Source organism: Lactuca saligna, chromosome 4 (genome assembly GCF_052625555.1).
Source record: "Lactuca saligna cultivar CGN05327 chromosome 4, ASM5262555v1, whole genome shotgun sequence".
Taxonomy (NCBI): Eukaryota; Viridiplantae; Streptophyta; class Magnoliopsida; order Asterales; family Asteraceae; genus Lactuca; species Lactuca saligna.
In genome coordinates, this window is record NC_136420.1 from 251,617,168 (window position 1) to 251,633,714 (window position 16,547).

The window sequence follows — 16,547 nt, forward strand, 5'->3', positions numbered from 1 at the left end:
TACCATGCGGTCTCTGATGTTCGGCCTTGACCTTCCTGCAGGTCAAGCACCGCTCAACGTACCATGCCACATCCCGCTTCATGTAGGGCCACCAATAGTTCAGACGGAGATCCCTATACATCTTCGTCGCCCCGGGATGAATAGAGAATCGGGACTTGTGCGCCTCATCCATCAAAATCTGGCGGACGCCCCCGTGATACGGCACCCACACCCTATGGTGTAGTGTCAATAGACCCCGGCTATCATAATCAAAGGAGGACACCTGACCCACCACGCGCTCGCTCTTCCGATGCTCCTCCTTGATAGCCTCTTGTTGAGCCTCCCGAATCCGCTCCAATAGGGGAGTCACTACGGTCATCCTCATGCATACGTCCCTGATCGGCGCCGCCTTGCGGCTAAGCGCATCGGCCACCACGTTGGCCTTCCCCGGGTGGTAAAGGATCTCGCAATCACAATCCTTCACCACATCCAACCACCGACGCTGCCTCATGTTCAGATTCGGCTGGTCCATGAGATACCTCAGACTCTTGTGGTCCGTGTAGATGGTACAACGAACCTCGTAGAGGTAATGTCGCCAAATCTTGAGGGCTAAGACCACGGCCCCCAACTCCAAATCGTGCGTCGGGTAGTTCCCCTCGTGAGGCTTGAGCTGCCTCGAAGCGTAGGCAATGACATGCCCCCTCTACATCAGAACTGCGCCCAACCCTGAAATGGACGCATCACAGTAAACCACAAAATCCTCTACGCCCTCGGGCAGGGCTAGGATCGGCGCCTCACACAATTTCTGTCTCAGCATCTCAAATGCAGCCTGCTGCTCGGGTCCCCACCGAAAGACCACGACTTTCTTTGTCAGCCGCGTCAGGGGTACGACTATCTTGGAGAAATCCTGGATAAATCTCCGATAGTAGCCCGCTAATCCGAGGAAACTCCTAATCTTGGATGGAGACTTCAGAACCTCCCATCTCATCCCGGCCTCGACCTTGGCCGGATCGACCAGAATCCCGTTCTGGTTGACGAGGTGCCTAAGAAATTGCACCTCGCGCAGCCAGAACTCACACTTGGAGAACTTGGCATACAAGCTCTCCCTCCTCAGGGTCTCCAACACCTCCCTCAGATGCTCCTCATGCTCCTCCTGAGTCTTGGAATAAACCAAGATGTCATCGATAAAGACTATCACAGACCGATCCAGCATCGGTCTGCAAACGCGGTTCATGAGATCCATGAATGCGGCAGGAGCATTGGTGAGCCCAAACGACATCACCACAAACTCATAGTGGCCATAACGTGTCCGAAACGCGGTCTTCTGCATATCCTCCTCCCTGACTCTCATCTGATGATAACCCGAACGCAAGTCAATCTTGGAGAACCAAGATGCTCCCTGAAGCTGGTCAAAGAGGTCATCAATCCTCGGGAGTGGGTAACGGTTCTTCACCGTCACCTTGTTCAACTCCCGGTAATCTATACACATCCGATGCGACCCATCCTTCTTCTTCACAAATAGAATCGGGGCTCCCCAAGGCGAACTGCTCGGACGAATGAATCCCTTGTCTAGCAGCTCCTGCAGCTGCGTAGACAACTCCTGCATCTCGGGAGGAGCCAACCCATACGGTTCTTTGGCTATCGGAGCCGCACCGGGAATAAGGTCAATCCCGAACTCCACCTGTCGCTCTGGAGGTATCCTAGGTAGTTCCTCCGGGAAAACATCTGCAAAATCTCGAACCACCGGAACCTCGCTCACGGTCGCCTTACCCGCCTCCCGGGTATCCATCACATACGCGACATATCCCGTGCATCCCTGCTGAAGATAGCACCTAGCCCTCGCTGCTGAACATACAGTGGGTCCACACTGCGACCTTTCGCCATGAATCACTAACTCTCCCCCGCTTGGGGTCCTGACTCGCACTAGCTGTTGCACGCAGTCTATCACCGCCCCATTAGGGCTCAACCAATCCATGCCAATAATCACCTTGTTCCCACGCAATGGAATGGGAACCAAGTCTACCAGGTAACGCTCCTCAAACAGTCGCAGAACGCAATCTCGAAACACCATCGATGCTCACACCGATCGATCATCAGCAATCTCTACCTCTAACGGGCAATCTAACTCGCCTGAAGTCTCATGAAACCTCTTGCTAAGCGCAAGAGAAAAGAACGATCGGGATGCACCCGAGTCGAACAATACCTGAACTGGGATGCCGTTCACATGGAACGATCCTAATGCATATGTATACACACGGAGCACATATCAATATCATAACATCATAAAACAAAAGATAGAAGGAAAGAATCATACCCGTCACCACATCGGGCGCGGCGCGTGCCTCCTTGGTAGTCAGCTGGAATGCTCGGCTCCTCACCACCGGAGCCTCTGCCTTGCCCTGTCGGCCATCAGTGATCTGTAGGGTCGCTGGAGCTGGCGCTAAAACTATCAATAGGGGCAATTGGCCTTCTTGTGGCCCCTCTGGTTGCAGTGGAAACACAGCAACTCCGATGTCTGAATAACTACTGCAGGAGCAGTGTAATCCCTGCTGATGTGCCCAAACTTTCCGCACTTGTAGCAGCCTGATGATCCCATCCTGCACGCCCCCTCGTGCGCCCTGCCGCACTTCCTACAGCGGCCCGGTCCTGACTGGCCTTTCGGCCTACCATCTGATCCCTTGGGCTTCTTCCCCGAAGCCCCTCCTGCCTGTCCCTCCTCTAATTTCCGTTTCCGGATGTGCTCCAAATCTATCTCCCTCTCCCTCGCCCTGGCGATCATAGAGTCCAAGGTAGGGCAAGCCGAAAAGCTAACATGCTCCCGGATGTCAGCTCGAAGCATATCGTGATAACGAGTCCTCCTCATATCCTCGTCACCAGCATACTGGGGCACCAACAAACCCCTCTCCCGGAACTTGGCGGTAATCTCCGCCACAGTCTCCGTCGTCTGTCTCATATCCAGAAACTCCCTGGCCAGCTGCTGAAGCTCGACAGCCGGCGCAAACTCTGCCCCGAACCTGGTCACAAAGTCCGACCAGGTCATAGCCTCGATAGCTGAGGCTCCCAATGAGTCACCCACTGACTCCCACCAATCCCGGGCTCGGTCCCGTAAACACCCCGCTGCATATCTCACCTTCGACCCCTCGGGGCAGAAGCTAGTCAACTGTGCAGACTCGATGTCTGCAATTCATCGTCTGGAAGCAATGGGGTCCTTTACCCCATGGAAATCCGGCGCACCACTGCCCCTGAAGTCCTTGAAAGACAGTGTGCGTGACCCCGACTGGCCAGATGCCAAATAGCTCCTGAATGCCCACAGGCGATCCTCCATCAACTCCATGATCCCTTCCTTGATCGACCCGAAGATAATGGGATTCGACTCAAGGATACCCCTGGTGATCTCTGACGCGATGAACTCACGTAGTCCCTCATCTACCGGCTCAGAACCTGATCCCAAACCTGACCCCTCTCCAGAACCGCCGTCCACCAGCCTCGATCGAAGTACCACCATTCTGCAATACATCACAACAATCATTAGATATACTGATGCTCCCTGGGGGGATCATTGCTACTTACAAGTTCCCTGGTCTTGTCTTGGCCTTCCTTGGTTCGGGTATGGATCCTCTGCTTTCAGTAGTACGGGCCCATACTACCTTCCACATCTATCCGTACCTTCTTCAAGGACTGCCTTGACTCTACCAGATCCCTTACAGTAAGGCTGGTTACTACTATACTCATCCCAGGATCGCCCTAGGGAAATCTTCGGCTCTACTCGATTCAATCCTCAGCTGCTGCAGGCCTCCTTGTAATGCCAATTAGCCATCACCCGAACACCATCACATGCGACGAGACTCAGATAATCCTTCGAGTACCCGACTCGTCCCTACAATGGTTGGACTCAAACAAGAGCTGCGCAGTAGGATCAAATCCGGTACTCTAAGATTATTCAACTCTGATCACATGTGGTGTGACGTATTCGCCTAATGGCTAATTCCCATTATTTGGAGTCCCACGTAGCACGAAGCAAGCAACGTTCGGACAAGGGAAACGACTTCAAACAATTCCGCTCTCATAGAGAGGAACTGAACTAGCACACCGTGTTAGCTCATACTACCAGGCATACCCTAACAGGCTACCCTACCGATGTCTACACTATACAAGCATGCAATTCACATATAGGTGGAACACATAAGGCAGGCACATAAGGCATCATTCCTAGATCCTTAGTCCTATTCTAGCATGCTGTTCTACAAAAGCTGATAAACATAACATAAACTGGTATGGGTACTTTGGGGAATACTTACTTGAGCTCGGCCGGTCGCGCACATCACACACACTTTTGTTCTTTCTTAAACTCTTTTCTCCTTGTTAGAAATCATTTTCTTTTAAAAATAAATCTTTTAATCCCTAGATTTGAGTTCAGACACCTCCGAAGGTGAGTCCGAATCCCTCAAAACAGGGCTCTGATACCAACTTGTAACGACCCAATTTTCACGTCCGAAAATTTCGTTCGAAAACATTAGTTTAGAAAACATTAGCAATTAAAAACATTGTTTGATCAAACCATAACATAACGTAAACCATGTCTAAAAGCCAAACCATACAACCCATCAAAATATCATAGTACAAATCCCAGTGAATCTCGTAAATGCGGAAACCAGAGTGTGTGCATGATGTGCCGCTACCGCGCCAGCTCCTTCCCCTTCGATGAAGAGGTACCTGAAAACAAAACTGTAAAACATAAGCACAAAGCTTAGTGAGTTCCCCCAACGTACCACATACCATACAAACACATAACATGCATACTTCCAGGCTATTCTGGGGTGCCTGACTACCCGGTACGGCCATTCTGGGGTGCCGACCTACCCATACGGCCATTCTGGGGTGCCGTCTTACCCGTGTCAAGCCATTCTGGGGTGCTGACTACCCATGTCAAGCCATTTTGGGGTGCTGACTACCTATCGGTCCTAACAACCGATCCTCGGGGACTAGTCCCCTCCTACTACCTCTATCACATAACATAATAGGCCAACATACAAACATATCATCACATACTGTCAGACATTTTTGGGGTGTCTGACTACCCTGCGGTCCTAACAACCGAACTCTACTACTATCGCATATAACGTATCATGCTAGCATATAACATATCAGGTAATAGCAAACCCAAATGATATCACAAAGACAATCATCTATCATGCGTCTCCTACTGGTGGGCCGGCATTGTGGCCTTAGACCCACCACTACTGGAAGGTAACTCACCTCAAAGTAGCTGCTGAACTGATCGGGAACTGACTGACTGTTGCTGCTGCTGCTCCGGAAATCCTCCGGCTGCAATTCCCACAACATACTCAATCAAACACTGCTAACTGTCCTTTGGGTAAAATGACCATTTCACCCCAGGTCTAGCCCTGAGTCCAAGTCAGAGTCAACTTTCAGTTGACCCGACTCGCCGAGTTGGCTCACCAACTCGCCGAGTTCCTATCCAGACGATTGTCCTGAGTCCCTGATTCTACTCGTCGAGTTAGGCTATGACTCGATGAGTTCTTCTTCTAAACTGACATTGAAGTTCTTCGTCCTACTCGCCGAGTTGTATGAACAACTCGTCGAGTTCATCTTCATCCGATGAGCACTCATGCTTAGACTCGCCGAGTTGTATGAACAACTCGCCGAGTCTGTTCTTGATCTATGAAGATAGCCTTGGACTCGTCGAGCCAGGCCATGACTCGCCGAGTCCTACCATAGGTGAGTTCAGCTTCCAACTCACCGAGTCACCCCCTGTGACTCACTGCTCAAACTCGATACAACATAAAGGGACCAATTCGGTGACTCGCCGAGTCACATGAACGACTCGTCGAGTCGTCGCCATGCATCCATTAAATACACCGCTTTGTTCGATTTCAGTCCATGCCATTCATAGATCTGGGCTTCTAAGACACGAATCACACGTAAAGTTTCCAACTTTACGTGTAGATATTCACCAATATGGATTTTAGGGCTCAAAGTGCACCAAAAGGGGTAGATCTAGGGCTTTCATGCAATATGACCCCATAAAGGCATTAGATCCAAGCTCCGGGGACTAAATCATGCCTATGTCTAAAGGCTAACAACTTATTACAACCCACAATGCACAAACAAGCTTGGGGAATGGCTCAAGAAGGACTTCCATGAAGCTAAAAGAGACTACAAGCTTGAAAACAGAGGGGAAACGAGTTATACCTCAAGGAAAACGTTGAGATGACACAAAGATGCCTGGCCTCCTTCTCCTCTTCTTGATCTACTCTTCTTTCTCCTCAAAATCTTCAAGAACACACCAAAACACTTCAATCTCTCAAGGAAATAAGGGTATAAACGATGTTGGGAGATCTGAGGGTGAATGGGGGCGAGTTTGGGGCGGAAATGAGGGTTTAAATAGGGTGCAAACCCTTGAAATTTAGGGTTTCATCCAGCAGCGGTGACTCGCCGAGTCCAGGATATGGACTCGCCGAGTCGCCAACTTAAACGTGTCCTGAGTCTCGTCCCTACTCGGCGAGTCGGACCTATGACTCGCCGAGTCCAAGGGTAAAATGGGAAATACTCAAATAAAATTTACATACCAGGAACCAGGTGCTACAAATCTCCCTTACTTATTTTAGACTTCGTCCTCGAAGTCTGCTGCTCGATCCTGAAACAGCTCGAGGTAATGCTCCATCATCTCGTCCATCGGCTCCCAAGTCCATTTCGAACCCTTGCGGTGCTGCCATTGCACCTTCACTAGTTCTACCCTCTTGTTCCTCAAATCCTTCGACTTCCTGTCGAGTATTGCGACTGGGCGCTCAATGTAATTCAAGCTGTCATCAACCTGAATATCCTCCAACGGTACTACCGCTGAATCGTCCACTATGCACTTCCGCAGCTGGGAAACATGGAAAGTGTTGTGGATCTGACTGAGCTCGGCTGGCAGATCCAGCCTATACACCACCTTGCCCACCCGGGCTACAACCCTGAACGGTCCGATGAATCTTGGGCCCAACTTGCCCCGCTTCCTGAATCGAATGATGCCTTTCCAAGGCGACACTTTCAGGAGAACCATATCCCCGACTTGGAACTCCAAGTCGGATCGATGCTTGTCGGCGTAACTTTTCTGCCGACTCTGAGTAGTCTGAAGTCTGCTCTGAACCTGCTGGATCCTCTCGGTCGTCTCGAGCACCACCTCGGTGCTTCCCATGACTCTCTGGCCAACTTCACCCCAGCATATCGGGGTTCTGCACCTCCGCCCATACAACATCTCGAATGGTGGTCGGTCAATACTCGCGTGGTAGCTGTTGTTGCATGAGAACTCAGCCAGGGGAAGATAGGTATCCCAGCTACCACTGAAATCTAACACACACGCCCGCAACATGTCCTACAAAGTCTGGATGGTCCGCTCACTCTGACCATCCGTCTGCGGGTGAAAGGCGGTGCTAAAATGCAATCGAGTGCCCAACTCGTCATGAAACTTCTTCCAAAATCTGGAAGTGAAACGCACATCCATGTCCGAGATCATCGATACCGGCACCCCGTGTCGCGCCACGATCTCCTTGATATAGATATCGGCCAATTTCTCGGCCGATATGCTCTCCTGAATCGGAATAAAGTGAGCACTCTTGGTCAGTTGGTCCACGATGACCCAAATCGAATCCACTCTACGTGCGGTCCTGGGAAGCTTTGTAATAAAATCCATGGTGATGTCTTCCCATTTCCACAGTGGAATGTCCAACGGCTGCATCTTACCATGCGGTCTCTGATGTTCGGCCTTGACCTTCCTGCAGGTCAAGCACCGCTCAACGTACCATGCCACATCCCGCTTCATGTAGGGCCACCAATAGTTCAGACGGAGATCCCTATACATCTTCGTCGCCCCGGGATGAATAGAGAATCGGGACTTGTGCGCCTCATCCATCAAAATCTGGCGGACGCCCCCGTGATACGGCACCCACACCCTATGGTGTAGTGTCAATAGACCCCGGCTATCATAATCAAAGGAGGACACCTGACCCACCACGCGCTCGCTCTTCCGATGCTCCTCCTTGATAGCCTCTTGTTGAGCCTCCCGAATCCGCTCCAATAGGGGAGTCACTACGGTCATCCTCATGCATACGTCCCTGATCGGCGCCGCCTTGCGGCTAAGCGCATCGGCCACCACGTTGGCCTTCCCCGGGTGGTAAAGGATCTCGCAATCACAATCCTTCACCACATCCAACCACCGACGCTGCCTCATGTTCAGATTCGGCTGGTCCATGAGATACCTCAGACTCTTGTGGTCCGTGTAGATGGTACAACGAACCTCGTAGAGGTAATGTCGCCAAATCTTGAGGGCTAAGACCACGGCCCCCAACTCCAAATCGTGCGTCGGGTAGTTCCCCTCGTGAGGCTTGAGCTGCCTCGAAGCGTAGGCAATGACATGCCCCCTCTACATCAGAACTGCGCCCAACCCTGAAATGGACGCATCACAGTAAACCACAAAATCCTCTACGCCCTCGGGCAGGGCTAGGATCGGCGCCTCACACAATTTCTGTCTCAGCATCTCAAATGCAGCCTGCTGCTCGGGTCCCCACCGAAAGACCACGACTTTCTTTGTCAGCCGCGTCAGGGGTACGACTATCTTGGAGAAATCCTGGATAAATCTCCGATAGTAGCCCGCTAATCCGAGGAAACTCCTAATCTTGGATGGAGACTTCAGAACCTCCCATCTCATCCCGGCCTCGACCTTGGCCGGATCGACCAGAATCCCGTTCTGGTTGACGAGGTGCCTAAGAAATTGCACCTCGCGCAGCCAGAACTCACACTTGGAGAACTTGGCATACAAGCTCTCCCTCCTCAGGGTCTCCAACACCTCCCTCAGATGCTCCTCATGCTCCTCCTGAGTCTTGGAATAAACCAAGATGTCATCGATAAAGACTATCACAGACCGATCCAGCATCGGTCTGCAAACGCGGTTCATGAGATCCATGAATGCGGCAGGAGCATTGGTGAGCCCAAACGACATCACCACAAACTCATAGTGGCCATAACGTGTCCGAAACGCGGTCTTCTGCATATCCTCCTCCCTGACTCTCATCTGATGATAACCCGAACGCAAGTCAATCTTGGAGAACCAAGATGCTCCCTGAAGCTGGTCAAAGAGGTCATCAATCCTCGGGAGTGGGTAACGGTTCTTCACCGTCACCTTGTTCAACTCCCGGTAATCTATACACATCCGATGCGACCCATCCTTCTTCTTCACAAATAGAATCGGGGCTCCCCAAGGCGAACTGCTCGGACGAATGAATCCCTTGTCTAGCAGCTCCTGCAGCTGCGTAGACAACTCCTGCATCTCGGGAGGAGCCAACCCATACGGTTCTTTGGCTATCGGAGCCGCACCGGGAATAAGGTCAATCCCGAACTCCACCTGTCGCTCTGGAGGTATCCTAGGTAGTTCCTCCGGGAAAACATCTGCAAAATCTCGAACCACCGGAACCTCGCTCACGGTCGCCTTACCCGCCTCCCGGGTATCCATCACATACGCGACATATCCCGTGCATCCCTGCTGAAGATAGCACCTAGCCCTCGCTGCTGAACATACAGTGGGTCCACACTGCGACCTTTCGCCATGAATCACTAACTCTCCCCCGCTTGGGGTCCTGACTCGCACTAGCTGTTGCACGCAGTCTATCACCGCCCCATTAGGGCTCAACCAATCCATGCCAATAATCACCTTGTTCCCACGCAATGGAATGGGAACCAAGTCTACCAGGTAACGCTCCTCAAACAGTCGCAGAACGCAATCTCGAAACACCATCGATGCTCACACCGATCGATCATCAGCAATCTCTACCTCTAACGGGCAATCTAACTCGCCTGAAGTCTCATGAAACCTCTTGCTAAGCGCAAGAGAAAAGAACGATCGGGATGCACCCGAGTCGAACAATACCTGAACTGGGATGCCGTTCACATGGAACGATCCTAATGCATATGTATACACACGGAGCACATATCAATATCATAACATCATAAAACAAAAGATAGAAGGAAAGAATCATACCCGTCACCACATCGGGCGCGGCGCGTGCCTCCTTGGTAGTCAGCTGGAATGCTCGGCTCCTCACCACCGGAGCCTCTGCCTTGCCCTGTCGGCCATCAGTGATCTGTAGGGTCGCTGGAGCTGGCGCTAAAACTATCAATAGGGGCAATTGGCCTTCTTGTGGCCCCTCTGGTTGCAGTGGAAACACAGCAACTCCGATGTCTGAATAACTACTGCAGGAGCAGTGTAATCCCTGCTGATGTGCCCAAACTTTCCGCACTTGTAGCAGCCTGATGATCCCATCCTGCACGCCCCCTCGTGCGCCCTGCCGCACTTCCTACAGCGGCCCGGTCCTGACTGGCCTTTCGGCCTACCATCTGATCCCTTGGGCTTCTTCCCCGAAGCCCCTCCTGCCTGTCCCTCCTCTAATTTCCGTTTCCGGATGTGCTCCAAATCTATCTCCCTCTCCCTCGCCCTGGCGATCATAGAGTCCAAGGTAGGGCAAGCCGAAAAGCTAACATGCTCCCGGATGTCAGCTCGAAGCATATCGTGATAACGAGTCCTCCTCATATCCTCGTCACCAGCATACTGGGGCACCAACAAACCCCTCTCCCGGAACTTGGCGGTAATCTCCGCCACAGTCTCCGTCGTCTGTCTCATATCCAGAAACTCCCTGGCCAGCTGCTGAAGCTCGACAGCCGGCGCAAACTCTGCCCCGAACCTGGTCACAAAGTCCGACCAGGTCATAGCCTCGATAGCTGAGGCTCCCAATGAGTCACCCACTGACTCCCACCAATCCCGGGCTCGGTCCCGTAAACACCCCGCTGCATATCTCACCTTCGACCCCTCGGGGCAGAAGCTAGTCAACTGTGCAGACTCGATGTCTGCAATTCATCGTCTGGAAGCAATGGGGTCCTTTACCCCATGGAAATCCGGCGCACCACTGCCCCTGAAGTCCTTGAAAGACAGTGTGCGTGACCCCGACTGGCCAGATGCCAAATAGCTCCTGAATGCCCACAGGCGATCCTCCATCAACTCCATGATCCCTTCCTTGATCGACCCGAAGATAATGGGATTCGACTCAAGGATACCCCTGGTGATCTCTGACGCGATGAACTCACGTAGTCCCTCATCTACCGGCTCAGAACCTGATCCCAAACCTGACCCCTCTCCAGAACCGCCGTCCACCAGCCTCGATCGAAGTACCACCATTCTGCAATACATCACAACAATCATTAGATATACTGATGCTCCCTGGGGGGATCATTGCTACTTACAAGTTCCCTGGTCTTGTCTTGGCCTTCCTTGGTTCGGGTATGGATCCTCTGCTTTCAGTAGTACGGGCCCATACTACCTTCCACATCTATCCGTACCTTCTTCAAGGACTGCCTTGACTCTACCAGATCCCTTACAGTAAGGCTGGTTACTACTATACTCATCCCAGGATCGCCCTAGGGAAATCTTCGGCTCTACTCGATTCAATCCTCAGCTGCTGCAGGCCTCCTTGTAATGCCAATTAGCCATCACCCGAACACCATCACATGCGACGAGACTCAGATAATCCTTCGAGTACCCGACTCGTCCCTACAATGGTTGGACTCAAACAAGAGCTGCGCAGTAGGATCAAATCCGGTACTCTAAGATTATTCAACTCTGATCACATGTGGTGTGACGTATTCGCCTAATGGCTAATTCCCATTATTTGGAGTCCCACGTAGCACGAAGCAAGCAACGTTCGGACAAGGGAAACGACTTCAAACAATTCCGCTCTCATAGAGAGGAACTGAACTAGCACACCGTGTTAGCTCATACTACCAGGCATACCCTAACAGGCTACCCTACCGATGTCTACACTATACAAGCATGCAATTCACATATAGGTGGAACACATAAGGCAGGCACATAAGGCATCATTCCTAGATCCTTAGTCCTATTCTAGCATGCTGTTCTACAAAAGCTGATAAACATAACATAAACTGGTATGGGTACTTTGGGGAATACTTACTTGAGCTCGGCCGGTCGCGCACATCACACACACTTTTGTTCTTTCTTAAACTCTTTTCTCCTTGTTAGAAATCATTTTCTTTTAAAAATAAATCTTTTAATCCCTAGATTTGAGTTCAGACACCTCCGAAGGTGAGTCCGAATCCCTCAAAACAGGGCTCTGATACCAACTTGTAACGACCCAATTTTCACGTCCGAAAATTTCGTTCGAAAACATTAGTTTAGAAAACATTAGCAATTAAAAACATTGTTTGATCAAACCATAACATAACGTAAACCATGTCTAAAAGCCAAACCATACAACCCATCAAAATATCATAGTACAAATCCCAGTGAATCTCGTAAATGCGGAAACCAGAGTGTGTGCATGATGTGCCGCTACCGCGCCAGCTCCTTCCCCTTCGATGAAGAGGTACCTGAAAACAAAACTGTAAAACATAAGCACAAAGCTTAGTGAGTTCCCCCAACGTACCACATACCATACAAACACATAACATGCATACTTCCAGGCTATTCTGGGGTGCCTGACTACCCGGTACGGCCATTCTGGGGTGCCGACCTACCCATACGGCCATTCTGGGGTGCCGTCTTACCCGTGTCAAGCCATTCTGGGGTGCTGACTACCCATGTCAAGCCATTTTGGGGTGCTGACTACCTATCGGTCCTAACAACCGATCCTCGGGGACTAGTCCCCTCCTACTACCTCTATCACATAACATAATAGGCCAACATACAAACATATCATCACATACTGTCAGACATTTTTGGGGTGTCTGACTACCCTGCGGTCCTAACAACCGAACTCTACTACTATCGCATATAACGTATCATGCTAGCATATAACATATCAGGTAATAGCAAACCCAAATGATATCACAAAGACAATCATCTATCATGCGTCTCCTACTGGTGGGCCGGCATTGTGGCCTTAGACCCACCACTACTGGAAGGTAACTCACCTCAAAGTAGCTGCTGAACTGATCGGGAACTGACTGACTGTTGCTGCTGCTGCTCCGGAAATCCTCCGGCTGCAATTCCCACAACATACTCAATCAAACACTGCTAACTGTCCTTTGGGTAAAATGACCATTTCACCCCAGGTCTAGCCCTGAGTCCAAGTCAGAGTCAACTTTCAGTTGACCCGACTCGCCGAGTTGGCTCACCAACTCGCCGAGTTCCTATCCAGACGATTGTCCTGAGTCCCTGATTCTACTCGTCGAGTTAGGCTATGACTCGATGAGTTCTTCTTCTAAACTGACATTGAAGTTCTTCGTCCTACTCGCCGAGTTGTATGAACAACTCGTCGAGTTCATCTTCATCCGATGAGCACTCATGCTTAGACTCGCCGAGTTGTATGAACAACTCGCCGAGTCTGTTCTTGATCTATGAAGATAGCCTTGGACTCGTCGAGCCAGGCCATGACTCGCCGAGTCCTACCATAGGTGAGTTCAGCTTCCAACTCACCGAGTCACCCCCTGTGACTCACTGCTCAAACTCGATACAACATAAAGGGACCAATTCGGTGACTCGCCGAGTCACATGAACGACTCGTCGAGTCGTCGCCATGCATCCATTAAATACACCGCTTTGTTCGATTTCAGTCCATGCCATTCATAGATCTGGGCTTCTAAGACACGAATCACACGTAAAGTTTCCAACTTTACGTGTAGATATTCACCAATATGGATTTTAGGGCTCAAAGTGCACCAAAAGGGGTAGATCTAGGGCTTTCATGCAATATGACCCCATAAAGGCATTAGATCCAAGCTCCGGGGACTAAATCATGCCTATGTCTAAAGGCTAACAACTTATTACAACCCACAATGCACAAACAAGCTTGGGGAATGGCTCAAGAAGGACTTCCATGAAGCTAAAAGAGACTACAAGCTTGAAAACAGAGGGGAAACGAGTTATACCTCAAGGAAAACGTTGAGATGACACAAAGATGCCTGGCCTCCTTCTCCTCTTCTTGATCTACTCTTCTTTCTCCTCAAAATCTTCAAGAACACACCAAAACACTTCAATCTCTCAAGGAAATAAGGGTATAAACGATGTTGGGAGATCTGAGGGTGAATGGGGGCGAGTTTGGGGCGGAAATGAGGGTTTAAATAGGGTGCAAACCCTTGAAATTTAGGGTTTCATCCAGCAGCGGTGACTCGCCGAGTCCAGGATATGGACTCGCCGAGTCGCCAACTTAAACGTGTCCTGAGTCTCGTCCCTACTCGGCGAGTCGGACCTATGACTCGCCGAGTCCAAGGGTAAAATGGGAAATACTCAAATAAAATTTACATACCAGGAACCAGGTGCTACAAATCTCCCTTACTTATTTTAGACTTCGTCCTCGAAGTCTGCTGCTCGATCCTGAAACAGCTCGAGGTAATGCTCCATCATCTCGTCCATCGGCTCCCAAGTCCATTTCGAACCCTTGCGGTGCTGCCATTGCACCTTCACTAGTTCTACCCTCTTGTTCCTCAAATCCTTCGACTTCCTGTCGAGTATTGCGACTGGGCGCTCAATGTAATTCAAGCTGTCATCAACCTGAATATCCTCCAACGGTACTACCGCTGAATCGTCCACTATGCACTTCCGCAGCTGGGAAACATGGAAAGTGTTGTGGATCTGACTGAGCTCGGCTGGCAGATCCAGCCTATACACCACCTTGCCCACCCGGGCTACAACCCTGAACGGTCCGATGAATCTTGGGCCCAACTTGCCCCGCTTCCTGAATCGAATGATGCCTTTCCAAGGCGACACTTTCAGGAGAACCATATCCCCGACTTGGAACTCCAAGTCGGATCGATGCTTGTCGGCGTAACTTTTCTGCCGACTCTGAGTAGTCTGAAGTCTGCTCTGAACCTGCTGGATCCTCTCGGTCGTCTCGAGCACCACCTCGGTGCTTCCCATGACTCTCTGGCCAACTTCACCCCAGCATATCGGGGTTCTGCACCTCCGCCCATACAACATCTCGAATGGTGGTCGGTCAATACTCGCGTGGTAGCTGTTGTTGCATGAGAACTCAGCCAGGGGAAGATAGGTATCCCAGCTACCACTGAAATCTAACACACACGCCCGCAACATGTCCTACAAAGTCTGGATGGTCCGCTCACTCTGACCATCCGTCTGCGGGTGAAAGGCGGTGCTAAAATGCAATCGAGTGCCCAACTCGTCATGAAACTTCTTCCAAAATCTGGAAGTGAAACGCACATCCATGTCCGAGATCATCGATACCGGCACCCCGTGTCGCGCCACGATCTCCTTGATATAGATATCGGCCAATTTCTCGGCCGATATGCTCTCCTGAATCGGAATAAAGTGAGCACTCTTGGTCAGTTGGTCCACGATGACCCAAATCGAATCCACTCTACGTGCGGTCCTGGGAAGCTTTGTAATAAAATCCATGGTGATGTCTTCCCATTTCCACAGTGGAATGTCCAACGGCTGCATCTTACCATGCGGTCTCTGATGTTCGGCCTTGACCTTCCTGCAGGTCAAGCACCGCTCAACGTACCATGCCACATCCCGCTTCATGTAGGGCCACCAATAGTTCAGACGGAGATCCCTATACATCTTCGTCGCCCCGGGATGAATAGAGAATCGGGACTTGTGCGCCTCATCCATCAAAATCTGGCGGACGCCCCCGTGATACGGCACCCACACCCTATGGTGTAGTGTCAATAGACCCCGGCTATCATAATCAAAGGAGGACACCTGACCCACCACGCGCTCGCTCTTCCGATGCTCCTCCTTGATAGCCTCTTGTTGAGCCTCCCGAATCCGCTCCAATAGGGGAGTCACTACGGTCATCCTCATGCATACGTCCCTGATCGGCGCCGCCTTGCGGCTAAGCGCATCGGCCACCACGTTGGCCTTCCCCGGGTGGTAAAGGATCTCGCAATCACAATCCTTCACCACATCCAACCACCGACGCTGCCTCATGTTCAGATTCGGCTGGTCCATGAGATACCTCAGACTCTTGTGGTCCGTGTAGATGGTACAACGAACCTCGTAGAGGTAATGTCGCCAAATCTTGAGGGCTAAGACCACGGCCCCCAACTCCAAATCGTGCGTCGGGTAGTTCCCCTCGTGAGGCTTGAGCTGCCTCGAAGCGTAGGCAATGACATGCCCCCTCTACATCAGAACTGCGCCCAACCCTGAAATGGACGCATCACAGTAAACCACAAAATCCTCTACGCCCTCGGGCAGGGCTAGGATCGGCGCCTCACACAATTTCTGTCTCAGCATCTCAAATGCAGCCTGCTGCTCGGGTCCCCACCGAAAGACCACGACTTTCTTTGTCAGCCGCGTCAGGGGTACGACTATCTTGGAGAAATCCTGGATAAATCTCCGATAGTAGCCCGCTAATCCGAGGAAACTCCTAATCTTGGATGGAGACTTCAGAACCTCCCATCTCATCCCGGCCTCGACCTTGGCCGGATCGACCAGAATCCCGTTCTGGTTGACGAGGTGCCTAAGAAATTGCACCTCGCGCAGCCAGAACTCACACTTGGAGAACTTGGCATACAAGCTCTCCCTCCTCAGGGTCTCCAAC